At 33.5% G+C, this 20371-nt stretch overlaps 1 protein-coding gene across 9 annotated transcripts in view; it reads left to right on the top strand.

The window, feature by feature from the left end:
* The window catches only part of EHBP1 (EH domain binding protein 1), a 340487-nt gene that overhangs the window by 310585 nt on the left and 9531 nt on the right, over positions 1-20371 (top strand). The window lies entirely within an intron of this gene.

The raw sequence follows: 20371 nt of genomic DNA, 5'->3' as shown, positions 1-20371 counted from the left end.
AACATACGAACAGTCTTAGAGAGTACCCGTTTTCTTTAACTGAAGAAGACACTGAGGCTAGAAGGGACTGGCACAGAGCTGTTACTTTCTGACTCCCAGTCCCGCATGTTTTCCTTCTCCTAAACCATGCTATTTGTTAAACAGTTCTTTTTTTTTTTTTTTTTTTAAGATTCGACAACCAAATGTTTCAAGAGAATGTAGATTTTTAAAATGTATTGTTAAGATTACACAGGATGATTTGCTCTAATGTATACACAGCTAAATGAATCCCTAACTTGAATCGCCTCCGTAAACTAAAAATTCATATTCTACTTTGCCTGTCTGATGTAGAGTAAACCTTTTGTAGCTTAGACTCTGAACATTAGAGAATGTAAAATATTATCCATAATAAAAATATAAAATTTTAAAGATTCCTTTAGGAAAATAACACATTTTAATGTAGTTAATTGCCACTGATTTTGTGATAATTGAATGCATTTCTTAGGTGCCAGTGGTTTGGAGGTTTTTAAAAAAAGATGGCTGTATATTGTTAAAATCTTGTTGGAAGTAATTATGTTAATATTGTACCATGAGCATTATAGGTTTATTACAGTGTGTTTTAAAAATCCTTAGAGTGTTAACCTATATCTTGATTCTCTTCATGTATTTTTTTCAAATTACATATTTAGCTTAGTAGGGTAATGAAAATTCTAAGACATTTCATTGTACCAGTATGCAAATGTACTTACATAGGAATAAGACTAGGTTTCCTTAAAGAGGGCAACAGAATTGAAAACTGAGGCCAACAAATAAATGAAAGTTTCTCTAAATCCATTGGATAATAGAGGCAGTGTTAAGGCTAACCATAGTGTTGAACTAAACAGAGGGATTATTCCTGGGTTTTGCATCAGTTGTTTTCTGCCGGGTGGCCTCACTTGTCAAAAAAAAAAAAAAAAAGGAAAAAGAAAAAAAAGTTTAACAGGCAAACATTCACATAAGCACATTGAGAAAAGAAGTATGCTTAATTCCATCAAAGCTTTAAAAAAAAAATCAATCATTAATTTATTCTAACTACAATTGTTGGTCATTTGTGAAAAGCATCTGGCCCTTAAGTCATAGGAACCTCAACACAGTACTATGTGAACACTGTGAAGAAGCCCCAAATCTGATAGAATGTAAAAAAAGCTGTGTTAGTGTGTGTGTAGCTGTGTCTAGCTATACAGCTACGTTTGTTTACTCATAATGCTTTTTTAACTCTACTTTGTTTCCTGGATTTTGAAAATGTTGTAAGTGCAAATGTAATGGGCTTTAAAAATTAGCAAATTATTGATTGGCAGCTTTAAAAAGTCCTGCTTTTTTACATCTTTTCGGGTTCTTTAAAAGAGTGATATTTCAGCAATCAAAACATTACAACTCAGAAATGGTTTCTAATGAAGTCTAAATTCAAGATAGAAAATATATTTTAAAATAGCTTCGGGAAGACATACCCTATTTTCCATATGGCTAAGTAATTGTTAAGATATTTGTTTTAAAGCTGGACTTAGACACTCCTGACTGCTCTCTAATTTGATATAGCTAGCCCAAATGATTTTATTCAAGAAACTTTGGTAGGAGAATGCAGTGAAGTAGATAAATAATTTTGCGGCTATACTCATATTGCAAAGTATAGAACTAATTCAGTCATTATTGCTGTAGGTAACATCCACTTTTTTTTTTTTTAAGCTTTAAAGCTAGCAGTAGAACAGCTCAATGTTGGGATACATTAAAATATTAAGCTTTATGTTAGTCAAGTTTCATGTTCTAACAGTATATAAATGGGATCACACCATAACTACATAATTATATGTGGCAGTTTCTTCTGGGTTTTGTTGTTGTTGTTGTTTGTTTGTTTTAAGAATGAGTTTTCAAACTGTAAAAGAAGCCTAAGAGAAGCCTTCAGGGGTGAAAATTAGAGCTTAAATTAGAAATAAAGAAAAGTTGCATTATTTTAATTACATGTTCTGCTATAATATGAATAGTTAATATGTAAAAACTGTCTCCCCCAAGATGACATACTACTTAGTCTAGTCGTTTCTTAATGACAAAGGAAATAAAGGGTGATATAACCAAAAATTGTATGTCACAGCCTTCCAATAGAAATGATCCATTTTCTTACTGTCAAATTACTTTTACCAGATTACTCATATACTCTATTTCACTCACTACTGCTCTTTTAGTTTCTCCTAAAATTTTAGTAATTAGAAATTAAGAAAAACTGTAAATACTTATCATAAATAAGATTAGATTCTAAGTAAAATAATAACCAGTAATAAAAAGCACTTTTTTCCATAATAGAAAAAAATAATGATCGTTAGACATTTATCTCATTTAATGCCATAAGTACATTATTGTAATAAGATGACTATGTTTTTAAAATGTGTATTGAAAATAAATTAAAATTTTATATGCCATATATAGCATTCATGTGTAAACTTTGTTTAGCCCTCATTTCAGAGGCACTGATGTCCAAAGTACTGTTAGGATGCTAGAGATGAGAAAAAAATCACTTAAAACTGCCTGTGAAATATAATGTTTGAAATGGTTCTTTGAGAATGTGCAGATTATGGCTTGCATAGGGACTCCTTCCAGCTCTCTGGGAAATGAGCTGTTGACATTCTTTTGGGTCATCATCCAAGATAGGAGGGCAACCACAAGGATTTAGCAGATAAATTCATCCCCAAAGACCTTTATCCATTTCATTGCAACTTGGAAACATTCATGTTGAATAGTAGCATTAATGTAGCCCATTTAGCTCTTCAAAGTGAGCTTTATGTATTTAAAAAAAAAAAAAAGAAAAGAAAAAGAAGATGACGATGAAGAAAATCAAATGACTAGGGTAATAAGTTATTTAAGTCTTCTAAGAGGTATTCTTTATTTACATAATTCTAAAGCACAAACCATTTTTCCCTCTATACCGTTTTCAAAAATAGAATTGAGTTCTATTATAGAGAGCAGTGAGCTTTTGAATTTTAACTAACTGAATCAGGCCTGCATATGTCTAGTTGTTTATGACAAAGAACAGAAATAAATGTTTTAGTGTTGTGTTCTGAAATGAATGGCAACATTTTTTAAAGATTGAAAATTATGTCACTTAGATTCCGTTTCTGACTCTTTTTGGACTTTGTGATCCAGGCAAAAGAGGCAAGAAAGCAGTGATAAACGTATTGAGGGCATGCACTAAGATTCACACACATGTCCTTTCTTATAAGTGGTGAAAAAAAAAACTTTTTGACTCAAACAGGAATGATACTATATAGGGCTGAATGTGCAGGAAAGGTTCCCACAATGCATTGTGCAAACCTAGGGCTAACAAATACCCTGCTGCTTTGAAACTCCCCCCCTCCCCAAAGACAAAAGCACAATGAAATAGAAAGCTTACCACCGGTAGCTTTCAAAACGACAAACTAGGCAAACTATACATCTCCACCACTCCAATTTTGTCAGAATGCTAATGAGCTTGCTCTGATCTTTACTCGGCTTCCCGTGTTTTCTACATCTTCAAGGACCACATGGCGCTAGCAAAATAAAGACAACTAAATGAGAATTTCGAATGCTTTTTGTGTTAGGACCTGGTGCTTTTCAGTGGACGCACTCGTTGAATATTCTCAACTTAAAAGAGTACAACAGGGGGTTGGGTATGAACTTTTTAACAGGAGGAAATTTGTACAAAAGTAAATTAGTGAGATGAGGAAAATATGAGAAAAATTTCTGATTAATTTCCACTCCATAATATCAATGACACCTTCAGCCCCACTCATACTCTTCTAACAAGAGATGCTGATAAAAGATGAATGATTCTGTGTTGTTCACAGTGAATGTTTAGTGGTTTTTTAATAGCTGCATTCTACATAAAAGGCACCAGGAAGTACTCCGCATTAGCAGTTGAGATCACTAGTTAATAGGATGATGTCTTTTAGCTTTTGTCACAAGATTATTAGAAAGGATGGGTTTCTGTTCTCATCGTGGCATAGTTGGAGTGCCTGTTGAGTACAAGTGCTAAAATGCAGGTTTCTCAGTATTGTTTTACATGTAAAGCAAAAAAGCTTTTAATGCAACACCTTTTTCCTTTTTTACCAGGTGATTTTGTTATTGATCTCTAATCTGCCCCTTTTGCTGTATTGAATGCTTGAAGTGTTCCTCTTTTCACTGTAGCCTTGATGCTAGCTATTTGTGTCTATAAATTCATTAACATTAAAACAGGGTCTATATAAAACATTTGATTCCATGATTTAGAAAATGGCAGATTATGTAGTTTTTATGGTTTAGGGTATAGATAGCAACATAAAGGTAAGATTGCCTGAGTAAATACTGTAAAAGTATGGTTTTTGATTTAAAAAACCCATATTTTTATGAGATTTAAATTATATATTTGTAAAGAACATATTTTTAATTAGCTCTGTTTTCTCTAGCAATTACTGTACATTTACTAGGAGAATAACATACTCAGCTGCATCTCTCACCATACCCATATCTGTAAGAGGAAAATGAAAATCAAAACTGATATAACATATAAACATATCTGAACTTAGAATTAAACTGATTCTGTACAACTAATAAATAGCCAGGAAAGGAAGTTTGATACAGCAACACTTCTCAGGTTTGGTGTGGTGAAAATTCTTGGCTTAATACATATATTTCTGATATTTCTATATACTGTTCTTTAAATTTTCTCTTATCCTGAAAAACTGTGTTTTTGTACATTGAACATTGAGCACATGCACTTAAGATCTTGCTACTTAAGATACTGTAATTTATTCATTCTTCTAACATAAAGGGGAAAACCCTACTGTAATAAGAATAACATGGACAACTATAGTTAATAAAGTCAGCAAAAAGTACTAACCATCTTCTAAATATAACAACAGAGGTGTTTTTCTATCTGGTTATTCTATATTCTGTATGATTTAGCATGATAGTTCTGTGCTTCTTACAAGTGTGGATGGGAAGTAGTATTGATGTAATAAAATGTCTCCATTTTGTAGAAGTTCTTTTTTAATAGACATAAATATGTCTACTTTCATACAAATTACAATGAGAAAAGAGACCATGTCACTGAAAAACATGCATTAAACTAAGTGAGATATCTATTTTGGCATGATAGTTACAAAACTGAAAAAAAAAAAAGTAAAGAACTGTAGAATTTTCATTAATGAAAATTTTTTCTAACTTCATATTACATACTGTGGTAGAATAGAAAATGATATCTTTAGCTTATTAAAGTAGAAAGTTTCCTTGTGACCTCCATAGACTTAAAATATGATGAAGTAGACAAACTAAGATATCATACTATGTCTGCAAAGGAACTTTTCATAGGTACGAACAAAGTAAGGGAATCTGGTCCTGTAAGTAAACAGAATGATTTTGAAGGTTCTGAAGTAGCATAGACTTAGCTTATAGTTTCCCACTAAAGTAATTACTCGTGACGTTTCATAGGGCATTGAATCTGTAACATAATAAAGAAGCCAGTGAAAAAGTTAACATTTATGTCTGAAAATTTTCTACGAAATGAGTGGTTAGCATAATTTCCAGAGGCATTGAGCCACATCCTTTGATACATTCTAAGAGTTCATAGAATCCATTCCTTTTTGGAAGTAAAATGTAACATATTTTTGGTAAATGTGGTGTTACAGGTCTGTTTTGTGTGTGTCTGTGTTTTTAGCTGTGTCAAAATTTTTAACTTTATGTCACCTAACTCCAAGAATGCAAAATAATATAAATCATTTTCTAATTGCAAAAAATTACATAACTTCATGCAATTATATTCTAATCCAATATTCAGAAAAATTAAAAGCATAAAAAACATGTCATGTAATTGGTTCTGTCACGTCTTTGATTAGCAGAATCATAGCCAGGTAGAAGAACAGTGAGCCAAGGCCCAGCTCTCCAAGGTCTCCATGTGAATCTTCTCTTCTGTGTCCTTGTCCATTACATACCAAAGTCCATCTTTGGACTAATAATTATAAGAGAGGCTTTTCTTCCATATTTATCCTGCCATATTAATGGAATTAATTAGTCCATCTTTGGACTTATAAGAGAGGCTTTTCTTCCATATTTATCCTTCCATATTAATCCTCAGTATACCTTCATCTGAAAACATGGGCTCTGCCCTTCCAGTAGTGAGTTGGGACCCTGGCTGGGAGAATGAGAACCATTCTAGTGTTTACTATATTCATCCCTGTTGACTAGCTCAGCTTCATAATTTTGAGCTTTAACAGAATGAGAACACTATGGCTTTAGAAAAAATTGGAAAGAACCTAACTTTAATTTCCATAAAGGAAGAAATTCATTTATTCTTTTATGTCTGGTGATTCTCATTTAACAAATATTTTTGAGCCTTTTGTGCCTAAGTACTATACATTGAGTGTAGAAGCTTAACCCTGGCTAGTGAATACAATTCAAATTTGGTCATATTGGGTCAACTAAGAGAATTACTGTGGCAGCTAAGAGAATTGTGAGAATTAAATTAGGTACATTATATCAAGCATTTGCACAGTGCCTTGTGCATATATAGTGTTCAGTAAATGTCAGCTATTATTATTTACACAATCTCGTTCATATTTAAATCTGTCAAGGTCGCCTTTGAAATAAAAAATACCAAAGGATGAAAAACATTAGTATGTTAGGAATGTTACTTACCGCCATTAAGCATTAAATAAAATATTTATAAAAAATTGGTATTCTCTTTGCACCTGTATACATTTTATTTATTATATATTGCATATACAATGGAATAGGTCTTGGTTACTGAAAATAATTATGAATAGAAATACAGTATAAAGAAAATGGAATTTGTTTTAAAAGGAAAGCTTGCAGGGCTGCTTGGCTGGCTCAATTGGAACAGCATGTGACTCTTAGTCTCGGGGTCTTAAGTTCAAGCCCCATGTTGGGTGTAAAGATTACTTTAAAAATCTTTAAAAAAATAAGAGGAAAGTTTACATTTTAAGGTGCTTACAGGACTTTTGCTGTTTTCTTTTTTATGTCTTCAGTGTTTAAAATTGGTAATATTCCTAAATTATTCTATCCTTAATATTTTCCTTCTGTAGTTAACAAGAAAAATTAAAACTACTGTCATACTTTCAGAATATCTTTATTCTCACAATTTGTTCAGCTAATTTATACATCTTTAATATCTTGTTTCTATCTGCATTTCATTATTTGGATTATTTAAAGAAGGAAAATATGTAAATTATATTGAAGTGTAGTAGCACTCAACTGTTGTTGAATCATTCTAGTTCATGCAATAGATATTGGATCATTACGATTTCTAGAAAGGAATCTCTGATTCAGAATATAGAGAACCTCACAAGGTTCTCTATTTCTAACATTTGTTTCTTTCCTCCTTGGCACTTACCCGCCTTTTACTGTGTAGTCTTAAAGGTGACCTTTTCATTTGCTGATTCATGTTTGTTCATTTATCCAGAAGAACAAATGTATATAATTTCTACCAGTGATATTTAGAAAGTATTTTCCACTCCTAGAAATTTGAATTGGAAATATAAAATATAATTTTTGAACCTAAAGAATTATCACATCACCATAATTTTTAATTTGGAACATGTCTATTGCCTAAAGTGAGGTACATCCTTATTCTAGACTGTAATAAAATTTTTTAACACTTAAAAAAGTAGAAATTCCAGGAAAATGTGTTTTTCTCAGCAACTATCTATGAAACAAAATTTAGGCATTTGAACTGATTTGGCAGCAACATGTTTTTCTTCTGAATGTGGAATTAAATTTGTGTAATGTCATGCCAATGCTAAAATAACATCTTATACATGAAATATCACCCTTTCTTTAAAAAAAAAAAAAGATCCTGGTGACTTATTTGTAAAAGGGCTACTAAGGCAGTGGTTCTCAAACTTGTATCTGCATTTAAAAAACCACCTGAGGAGTTTGGTAAAAATACAGATTCCCAGGACATGTCTAAAAGATTCTGATTTAGTGGATCTAGGGTGGGGCCCATATTCTAGACAATTTATTATACAGGTGATCCACAGATCACATTTTGAGAAACAAGGGACTAAGATATGTTGAATCTACGGTGTAATAAATGCTAAGGGGAGTAGCACAGCATAAAGATAGCAGAGCATAGACTTGAAAACCAGCAAGATACCAGCGAGACTCTGGGTGGTCTTGGACAAATTACTTAACCCCTCTGAGCCTCTATTTCCTCAGCCCTTAACTTAAAAAAGAGGGGGGGGGGGCTGATAAAACCTATTTCAGAAGGCTATTGAGAGTATGATATATTGATACAGTTACAGATAAAATTTATATAAGAGTACTTGGCACAGAGCTCTCAGCAGAGGGTCAGTATCCAGTATAAAAGTAGCTTCTGCCATCAGCTATAGCAATCGCTTCATTATTTATTATTGTTTCTACTTTTACTTTAAAATATTCCTCAGCCTCAAAGTAATATGCACATCTCCCATTCTATCCTAACTCTTCTCTTCCCTCAGCACACATACACAGACTCTTTGAGTCCCTCTCCCTCCCCCCCCCACCCCCAAAATGCTTTAAGAACTGATTTGGCAATTTGACATAAGACTGAAAAGTTGTTTTGAGTCTGTTTGTTTGTTTGTTTAACCCTTGGCTTATACACAAAAAATGATAACTGAACATTTTCACAACTAAATAGCTAGGAGAAAACCTTAGGAATTTGCTAGTCCCTCAATCTATATACATTCCATAGAATTGATATGCTAATTTTATGAGTTTCATGAGGCACATACAGAAATAAACAAGTTAAGCCTTGTATTTTGAAAAATTTATTTTAGGACATCCATGTAGGAACCAACTTTGCAAATGCATTTTCTCCTCTTCTATTTCATCCTGACACTATCCCAAGAAGCTTAATCAAGACTTCATAATTTGACTTGACAAAGAATGACATCAGAGATAGCTAAACATGTGTGAATTGCCTCCTCAGTCTGGAGTCAAAATCGGGGTAGTTTATGGAAGGATGAGAGCTCTGCTCTGATACCCTTCTCCGTGTTTCCCCAAGTGGAAGCATTTTTCTTAAAAATATAGATGTTAATGTACAGAAACAACAGGATAGCTGTTTATCCTTTCTAGGTCCCTTCATCTTTGGGATAGGACTGTCCAACTGAATAGCTGTGAACATTCTTTTTATCCTTATACAGACTTACGAAGTTCTGCTTTCAAATCATTATTCATTCTAATTGTAGAGATATTGCCAGCTCTTGGTCTAGTGGGTTGTAAATTATTATGTCTTTCTTTTAGCAACCAGATAGGCTTTTAACACTTTCCCTAGGCCTCTAGGTGCACTGCATAAGAAAACTAAACATATATAATGATTGCATCTGTTTCCTGTCCCCACATGTCATTTCTAAGCTGGAATGTGAAAGGCATTCATTCACTCAGGGGAGCTCTTTCTTCAGGAGAAGTTTACAATATAAGTTAAGGGGAAAATATGTCAAGCTGGTATCTATTTTCAAAAATTAAGTTAGCTTTTTAAAAAAAATACTTAAGAGTACATATTTGTAGTGTTTATTGCTGATTAGTTTTTATGTAAAGGTTTTTATGTGTTTGTTTTAATTGGATTATTTGGATGAATGTTGTAGGAGGAAGAAAATTAATCAAAATTGTGGGATTACTTTTATAGCTGCATGGCCTGAAAGGATATAGTTTGGTACAAATATATATGTAGCTATTTTCCTGAGGGAATACAGTGGAATTTTCTATCAAAATAAGAGTATATGAATTAGTTTTCTCTTGTTTTTATACTGGCGACATTGCGAGAGGATATGTAAATTCACAGTACAATGAGTTATGAACATCCAACTTCTGAGTGTTCTGCCTTTATTGACTGTTTATATCTTTTACCCACCCCAAAACCACCCAACCTCACTCCCCCAATGCCAGTTCACTCTGAATTAATAGCACCACTTGGTGGCCAAAGCTAGGAATTGTGTAAAGTATCAACGTGTCTTCCCCACCAGCATGTTCTCCCTGAATAGGCACTTCTGACCTGAATCTTCATGGACCTGGTCATAGCTCTATTTCTGGTGCTTTTGAAGGATCTACCTCTGTAAGGAAAGTTAAAAAATAATTTCTAATAGAAAAAAATGAGTTTATTATGCATTTCAGTGCTTTAAACAATAGCAGTTTTCTGTTACGTATAAATGACCTTCCACAGAAATGAATTATTAAAGTAGTCATAAATATTTTATTTTCTAATGAGAATAAAATTAGGGGTAGCTAAAATTTCAAACTTTTAATACCACTTGTTTTAATTTAAGTACTTACTTTGAAACTAAGTAAAAGGTTAATAAAGTTATAATGAACATGGCAAAATTGTCATTGTTGACGAGGTAGCTATTTTGCTCAACTTTGAAATGTATGATATTAACACAGAAGCCTTGTGAGGACTAAACACACTTGGAGTTGACCATGACTTTGGGTGGGAATGTAGGTAAAGTATGTTAGATGTGATTGCTCTAACCCTTTTTAAATAAGCTACAGCTTTGGAGAGAAAGAGAGAGGGCATACAACACAATAGAAGGACATATAGCTAACTGCTGGAGATTGGCCCATTAAGACTTATGCAGGAATCTGAGAGGGACTGTTGGGGGTAGCATGATGTTCTTCAGGCTAAGGGGTATCTAAACATTTCTATCATGATAAAAAGGGGAATTGAACATATCTTGGGGATTAAGTTGAGGAAAAATCTGAAGGTCATCTTTGGAAATTCTAAAGATTCTGGGAGTACACACTGGATTTTTATTTTCTCAGAATTTCTGACAAGATACTGCTATTAGCAAGGGTATCTTTGGAAAAGACTTAACAGAACGTGTAACCTTGGAAAAGGGAATGTCTCAGATTTGCATTTGTGTTGATCCTTTAAGAAAAGAAAAATGGCTAATAGGTAAGTTAATGGGCTTCCATACTTGAGGGGAATGTGAAGCTTAAAATGATGGTAGGATAACTTCCCTGGTGAAATGGATATGTAAAGACAAAAATTTCTTGCTCAATGTAGCTAACATCTCAAGATTTGCACCGAATTGCCCAATGTTTACTTCTGCAGGTAGGCCTTTCTGGTGTTTGCATAGGTTGTATGACTCTGCCAGGAGAAATCACCATTCCTTGCTCCATCAGTAATCCCAGGAATCAGATAAAGAAGACCCTGAAGCTTAAATAAAGAATGTGGTTCCTTTATGTGTGTATGTGGAGAGAGAGAGAGTGAGAAGGAGAGAGAGAAAGAAGACAGCAATAGCAATATAACAAAACCAGCCACCGTTACATTGATTAAATAATGTTATATGCCAGACACTGTTCTGGGTGTTTTACATATATTAATTTACTTAATCTTCATAGAACCCCCGCTGCTAAGGTAGTATTATTATTTCCATTTTTACAAATGAAACTGAAGAATAGGGAGATTAAGTAATTTATCCGAGTTCCCGTAGCTCCTCAAGAACAGAGCTGGAACTTGAATACATTTGGCCATTTTCATTGACAGATGCTTCAAATGCTCAAATGGAATCACAGAAGTTTATAGTTATCCAAGAAGTGAACAGGTCTATCCCTGGAATCATGTTTCTAGAAGGCATTATGTACTGACCTATATGATGAGGATATATGTGCATAGGAAGAAAGGCTGATTCCCCTTGACATCCCCTGAAGAACTGCTCTGAGATCATTGTGAAGTTCCAGTGGCCTACATTGGAAGATAAATAAAATCCCCACTACTAGTGGATGAACTAAGGAAGAGAATGGTTTTTGTTTGTTTGTTCATCAGAGATTTGAAGGTTTGCTTTTTGCTTTGTTTTGTTTTGTCTGTGCCATTTTGCTAATCAGGACCATTCAGAAGGCTTTGTCAAGGTTGGCCTGAATTCTAAATAAAGGGCCTGCTCTTTTAAGGCTGGTTACCCTGAGAGTGTCAGGTTGGGGTGGCTGAGAGTGGTGGTTTACAAGACAGACTGCCTGGATTTAAGGCTTAGTTCTAGCTAGCTAGCTCTAAGTTATACAGCTCATTAAATATTTGATGCTATTATCATCATCATAATTACCATTATTATTCCCAGCCTATGAGAAAGTTACTGGTTGTCACTGATCTGATGAAAGAGAGATATTATATAGAGTAGCTTCTGTGAGACATTATTCTCAGAAATTGAGGAAACAACACTGGATACAAGTCCATCATGAATGTCACTTGTGTACCATGATGAAGAGAACAGCTCCACTGAGAAGATTAAGGGGCATCGGTTGAGTTGATAGGTTGCTGAAATCCACACTAGTCCCCTGGTCTAGTCTAGAAAAACAGCATTCATTGCTTCTGGTTCATAGTGTTGTGTAATTTTTGAGGCTCTATGCAGGCCAGAGATGGTTCTACAGTGTCCCATTTTGATCAGGCTTCTGTGTTTTGAGACTGAATGTTGCCATAGACTGGAAGGGGATAGGTTAAATTTCCTTCTAGTCTCCCTCATCACATAAAGACGTTTAAGAAGTACATAAGGAAGGATATATCCCAGTGTTACTAGGTTATCGGAACCCAAGCACGATTAAAGAAGGTATAAAGTGGAAGAGGAAGTTACTGTGTGGGTAGTGCATTGGAGGTTAGAAATTGAATTCATTCCTTATTGGAAATTGAAGGCACTGGAAACACTGTGGGTATGATTTTTAAAGGACATTTAAATACTTTAAACAACCCAAGAGGGGTTTACCAAAAGAGTAGCTGACTGACTGCATAATACAACTTTGGAGAAACTCTTTATTAGAAAAAAGCCTATTTAGAGCCTATCTGCCTGATTTGTCTTTCTGTATTTTAACAATGATACATACTTAGTTTTCCACATTCTCAACAGAATCTTATCTCATTCTTACCTGGCATTTAGTAAATCAGCTATTTCATCTGCATTGCCAATTTTATAAGCTGATTTTAAAGATGCTTTACTTTTAATATCAAAATCTCTTTCTATAAAAATGATGAAAACTTACTTTCTCAGTGAAGGTTTTTACTTCATAAATATTTAGTTTTTCTTGTTGAGGGCTTTTCTTAAAATTACATCCACTTCTATGTCAAACCGTTATTATCATTTTTTCTGTATTTTAATAACTGGTAAACTTTTTTAAATGTGTTCTAGTAGTCCATAATTTTCAATCTTAAAATTTGCCTTCTTTAGTCTTTGATATTAAGCAATATTCTCTGATCTTTGTTTTTAAATCCCTAACCTCCTACAGATTTCTAGACTCTCATTATCTGGAACACAGCCACATTATTGTGCCATCGTTGTGACCATCTTTTGTATGCAGTAGTGACACTGATGACCCAGTAGGGCATTCACTTTGTTTCTCTGGCTGCAGAAAAGAGTTTGTACTGATTCACCTACATTTTTCACCTGTCCTGCTAATGACCAAAGACATAGTAACTATACTAAGTATATCATTTGTTATGACTAACGAAGATTTAAAATATAGTGTCTGTTGAGTTTAGAAATTGACCCTCACTCTTGGTATTCCTGATTATGTGTGTCTCCCATTAAACCATGAGCCCTTTTGAGGAGAGAAGCCACATCTTGGTCATCTCTGTATCTCCATTTTCCTGGCACAAGGCTGCATATGCCACCATCACCGTCTTCATTATCATTATCATAGCTAGCATTTTAGTCTCAGGTACTGTGCTAATGACTTTACATAGTTTTTTTTTTTTTTTTTCATTTAATTCCTCTAACAATCATATGGGGTAAGCAAAATGATTACCCTTACAGAAATGGAAACTAAGGACCAGAGAGGTTAATTAGTCTAAGATCAAGGAGCTCAGTTAATTTTTTTTTTAGTCAAACTGGAAGAAGAGCCATTTTGGATGCAGATTTAATGTTCATCTTATTTGCATCATATTCAGGATGATGGTTCTAACCAGCCACAGAAATTATAGACAGTACAATTATATGTTATGCTTAGCCTTACCAGAATTTATAGTCTTATCCACAGAAGTTCCCCAGAATTAATACAAGTAAACACATTCATAAATGTGGTACTTAATTTTAAGGGATCTTTATTCTGGAGTTAATTTATGAATCATGAATCATTTCAATATATTTATGAATATTTCCATAAAAATACTAAAATTGTGGATTTGGGTTCCCAGACCACCCTATTAAAAAAAAAAATTACCCAAATGAACTTTAAAAAAAAGTAGACCTTGGGGCGCCTGGGTGGCTCAGTGGGTAGAGACCTCTGCCTTCAGCTCAGGTCTTGGTCTCAGGGTCCTGGGATCGAGCCCCGCATCGGGCTCTCTGCTCAGCAGGAAGCCTGCTTCTCCGCCACTCTCTCTCTGCCTGCCTCGCTGCCTACTTGTGATCTCTCTCTCTCTCTGTCAAATAAATAAATAAAATCTTTAAAAAAAAAAAAAAAAGTAGACCTTTATTCTCCCAATAAGAAGATTCCTCCCCCTGCCCCCAGAAATCTTGACTGACTTAAATATATAGAAGGTTGGAAATATCTTTTATAATATTTAATTTAATTTAGCTATATAAACATACATATTTAAAATCACATCTTAAATGCATTAATCTAGAAATAATTGCTCCTGTCCACTCCTGTTTTTCAAGAAATAATTTTATCCAACTCTTCATGTTTGTCTTTAACATTAATGTCTCTGTCACTTCTGGAGCTCCTCTTTAAGTCATTTCCATGACATGACTGTGAGAAGGCCCTAGGACAAGGGGGGGTTGGGTAGAGAGGAGTTCTCGCCAGGTGCAGTCCAAACAAAAGGGGCTTCAAGAGAGGGGAGAACTGGCAGGGGAAGCTCTCCATCTGTAAGCATGGCTCACAATTCAAGTTTTCCCCTTATTACAGGATGCCTAATTGATTCACTAAGTAGACAATAGTCTGTTTGGTTCAATGATGCCTATAAAAGTGACTCACTATTTTATCTTATTTTACAAAAATATGTTAAATGTACCTTTAAAAAGTAAATACAGTTTTAACGTTATATTCTGAGCATTTTACCTTTAGTCGAGTGCCTCTTTGTAGGTAGCCAAGATATTATTATCATCTATCTATCATCTATCATCTATCATGTATTACCTGAAATGTGAATCATGTTAATAACTTTACATGCTCTTAGCACTAAAAAGTTAATAGGTCCAAATCCATCCCATATATAACTTAAAATACTAAACTATAAGTAAATATGAAGAATTTTCAGTTACAATTTTTCCCATGATAACTCCTTCCATGCTTTTAAATTTATTTTTATTTTTTGCTATTTTAAGCTTGTGCCAGGTTTACCTTTGAGAAATCTAGCACTGACCTTTGGCAGAAAAAAAGACTACTCAGACTGTATTAAGGAGTTGATACAAGAAGACCGCTGTTAATTTCCAGCCTTCAGAAATAGCTTCTTTTCAGGTCTAAGTTTATGGAGGAAGAACTTCGGTAAAGTTGTCTATACCTCTTCCTGTAAGAAGTACATGCTAGGGGTGCCTGGGCGGCTCAGTGGGTTAAGCCTCTGCCTTCGGCGTGGGTCATGATCTCAAGGCCTGGGATCGAGCCCCGCATAGGGCTCTCTGCTCAGTGGGGAGCCTGCTTCCCCCACCCCTCTCTCTCTCTCTGCCTGCCTCTCTGCCTACTTGTGATCTCTCTCAAATAAATACATAAATAAATAAACAAATAAATAAATAAATCTTAAAAAAAAAAAAAAGAAGTACATGCTAGAAGTCTATCAGAAGTTATCTGTAGAGAGATGTTGCCCTGCATCTGTTTTACCAATGGGTAAATTTAAGGTATTTGAGAGAGTACGTTAGTTTTTATTTTACTGCAACAAAAGGAGACAGGATTTTCCCCAAAGTTTATATTCATTTTTTTATTAATTATTTTTATTAACATATAATGTATTATTTGCCCTAGGGGTACAGGTCTTTGAATCGTCAGGCTTACACACTTCACAGCACTCACCATATCACATACCCTCCCCAGTGTCCATAACCCAACCACCCTCTCCATGCCCCACTCACCCCAGGAACCCAAAGTTTATATTCTTAATACTGCAATGAATATATCATGTTAAGCAAATAGTTTAAGACAATTGCTGCTGAAAGCATCAATAAATATTATGATATTCTTCATTTATGTTGATTGCTATTTGAGGATATTCTTGAAGTGGAAACATTTATCAGCTATTTGCTTATCTAGTAAAATTTATTTTCATAATAATAAGCTCTATTTCCTAAGTTTAAAATATTTTCTAAAACTGATGCACTGCAGTCCTGCAAGAGTATTGGCTTTAGGAGTTCATGTGCCTGTGATCCTATATAACTACAGTAAATTCATCTTTCTTGTCCATTATAGAGATCTATGAGATTTCACTTCCTTTGTTATTAGAATGTGTTTCTCCAGTACCAGTGTGTCTCTCTACTGTAATATATTATGTCTTTAAAAAGGTCATCGTATTGGTGTTATCATACCATCAGGACAATTTGTAATGGAGACTTTTTTGTTTTTATGTTTCGTTTGGCTTTGTTATGTTGTGTCCTTTAAAGGCCATATGGATCACTAGTCAGCCATCTCTGCTATGGGGCTATGGCAAGATTTCAGCATTCCTTAACGTTTTCATGGTAGAAAATCTTGAATTTGCTTATATGTACAACAGCAGGCTAAAGCTTTGTGTTTTCATTCTTTCCCACTGAATTCATCTTCTGTTTGGGTAAAATTATATTGTTCCTTATTTTGTATTTATATAAGAATTTAGTCTAAAAACATATCTTTCTAAATAGATAATAAGTTTATGGTGAAAGATTAATTAGGAAAAGTAAATTAGTAGAAATTTTTTGAATAAATGATTCATAATTTTAGGGGTTTGATACCACTTTTATTTGTTTAAAAATTTACATTGAAAATACTGCTTCTGAAAAAAATAAATGAAAACTACATACATATTGCTGGATGAATGAATGAATTCTTGAATGAAATTAAATCTTTACTCAATTTGAATCATTTTTTGGAGGAGATGAAATATAAAAATGGTTGCTATTGTCAACCTGCATTTATTAAGTATTTATACTGTATGTAGTGCTGTGTATTAATGCTGCTTTCTGTTAAGTGGTTTTTGTGAACCATGTCACAGGGAGAATAATTTGAAGTCATATTTATGGTTACTTTTCCTGCTGTTGTTATCATTCTTGATCATTTCATAATTTTTACAAATCATATCCCAGCTGCTTAGTAATTGGTTAAAAGAAAAAACTGATGTTAAGAAATTGTGATGTCAGAAAAGATGTTACATTCCTAGAGGCAAAATAAAAAACAGAAATCTTTGAGGGGGAAAAAGTAGGAAAAATATGGCCAGAGATTGTATTAATTGGTCAATACTTTAAAATGTTAATGTGGTTTTATTTGTAGTATATTTAAATGAGGCACTGTGTTTTAAAATACAGTATAACAATCCAGCCATGTTTTTACATTTTAGTAATTGTGTACTGACCTGTAGTATTTTGTCATTTTTTATTTCAAAATGGTCTTCAATTGTATATGTTCTGAATTTTTCAGTCAGTTCATGAAACTGAAAAAAAATTGAGATTTTTTAAAAAAGTATCCATATTCCACTCTAAGATGACAAAAATGTAGTTGTAATTACAAATTAAAGATAATTTTGAAAGACATGTAGTTAACCAGGTGAGGTTAAACAAAATAAAATGATTTATGGTCATTTTATAAAATAATGACAGTCTTCATTTTAAGCTACAATGTAAAGTGCTTTATTCTGAGATTATGTATTGTGGCAGAAGCTAAAACTGCCTTTTTTCTAACAGTGCCAGAATACAACCTCTTTTTCTTTTTGCACTAACAAGACTGCTTTACCACCACAGCCCACTCTAAGTAATTAAATCAATCCTTTGTACTTACCGTATTCTCCTCTAGTGACGGTACTAGATCTGATTATATGCTTCATGCATATTCAAAGTACCGCACTGACAGCTCTTTAATGAGCTCTTACTTAATCAGTATGAACAATGTTCATCTTGTTCTTTTTTTCCTCATGCATTAGAGCTAGGAACAGTTGGGAAAAATGAAACATCCAGCATTCATTTGAAAAATATATTGTACTTTGAAAAGTGTCTAAGCTGAGGAAGTTGCATTCTGCCCTTTAAAAGTCTGATGGACAAATTGGATTACTAGTATTGGATTAAATAACAAATGGTTAGAGGAGAAATGAGAAAAGCTCACTGTGATCACAGGCTTTAATATTTTTTGTTACTTATAAAGCTAAAGGGGTCTTTAACCAGTTATTAAAGTCAGGATTAATTTGTAATGGTTCAACTTACTGGCTTTTAAAAGCTTTTTAAATTTAAAAAATTTTAATTCCTGAAAAACAATAGTGTAATGATGTATTAGAAGAAAATTTAATTTTTTTAATACTAGGCTAAGTATAGATTTCCATCATTATGTACTACCTCAGATAAGGAGTTAGTGATACAGAATTGATTTAACCTCAAATATGTATTTTCACTTAATTTATATAATCTATGTAGCAGAGTGTAATGTGTCTTTAAATATTTGTTATGTTAGGCTTATTTCCTTTTGAAACATGAGACTCATATTATTAGTCATTTCCTAACAATTAGGGGATGGGTATCTTTTATTCTTACCTAGAAATCTTAGGCAGGAGTTATACTGAAAATAACACAGTACCATATCAATATTGTTATTCTCAAGGAAGCAGTCTTCCATTGAAGAAAATGATGCTAATTTAAGAGTAGGCTGGTTGCTTCTAGTATTGCTGAAAGCCTCAATTATAGGTTAAGTTAAACTCAAAACAAAGTTTTAATATATCTATATTTTTAGAAGCCATTTATGTGATGAACACAAGAACTAAGTCTTTAATCAGAAAATAAAATATCATAAAAACTGCACCTATTAATATTGCACACATGTGTCATTTCACTGATCAAAAAGGCCTTCACCAGGGTACAATTGGCCTTTTTCCAAATTGCAAGCTTTTTCTCAGCTTTTTCTTTCTACTCTTTCTTCTTTTGTTGCTACCCAGGGATTTGTGCGTATCGCAGCCTATCACAGCCTGTATCACATGACCAGTGTCAAGACATCACATGGTCCAAAGTGAATACAAAACCAGCTACCCTAAAAGAGAGATTAAAAATACTGTAAAACAATAAAGACTTTTGTTCATACTCCAAAAAAGATCTATCCTACATCTGCTTCATACCATGAAGTTTTAATAGCATTTAATGAAGGCACGTATCCTCACTATTCTCCCTAAAGATGAACAACAGATATCTATTTTATAGGGATGCTCTGAAGTACATGTTAAATCTTTTGCACACAGATCATCAGCTCTTTATATTCTGTTTCCAGTCTTAAAAATTTCTTCAGCTTTCTATTAACGTGAAAATAGTCATTAGCTCTTTATATTCTATTTCCATTCTAAGAATTTTTTCAGATTTCTATTGTGGAAATAGTTAAATAAATTGTGGCATACCCGTGATATATGCAAGTATTAAAAAGAACGAGGTAGATCTTTGAACAGCCTAACAAAAGCAAATCACAGGGCAATATATAATATGATCTCACTTGTGCTAAAGAAAAGAAACCTGTATGTGTCTATAGATAAGGTATATGCGTGTGTTTGATACACATAGTAATCTGTGTGGTCTGGAAGGAGACGTGCTAAACTGCAGAAGTAGTTACTTCTGGAGAAAGGAGATGGAGATGGAGAGGGGAATTGGAGAGGGAGGGGTTGGTGAAAGACTTGGCTTTTCTCTTATTTTAGGTATCTATTGTCTGAATTTTTAAAATGGGCTGGTCGTGTGTTTGAAAGTTAAAATGTCTGGCTTAAAAAGAAAATGAAACTAGAATATTTTATTTTTTGCTAGATATTTAAGTTAGCCCTATGCATCTATACAGAAGTGGGACTGAAGTATTAAATTTAATGGCCTAGCAAAACAATAAACCAAACATGGGTGAAATTCAGAAAAAAAGAAAGTCAAAGAATTATAAATTTGACTAGGTATAATTTGCATGGAAAGATGGGAAGAAGGTAGGGAATTAATATTTTTCTTGAGTGTGGTTGTGGCCTACTTCCACATGAACAATAATAAATATATAATATACATTATAACCCTTGATATACTGGTCTTTGGTGGGGAGTGTTATAGATGATAGAAGGTGAATTTTAAATGTGCAATCAGTGAATTCTAAATTTTTGATCTTTGCTGAAATGTTTTGTGATTTACTGAACTTTATTATTTTCCTTATAATGTGTCTTTTCACAGATAGCTATAGGCATTTTTTTTAGCCTGGTCATTTACAATATATTTAAAATAATTTGCATGTGTTTGCCCTATTAGAGATGATGAGTTCCAGAATGGTATATGAACAT

This window comes from Meles meles, chromosome 15 (genome assembly GCF_922984935.1).
Source record: "Meles meles chromosome 15, mMelMel3.1 paternal haplotype, whole genome shotgun sequence".
Classification (NCBI taxonomy): domain Eukaryota; kingdom Metazoa; phylum Chordata; class Mammalia; order Carnivora; family Mustelidae; genus Meles; species Meles meles.
Note: the sequence above shows the minus strand (reverse complement) of the source record. Positions and strands in the feature narration are given on the sequence as shown.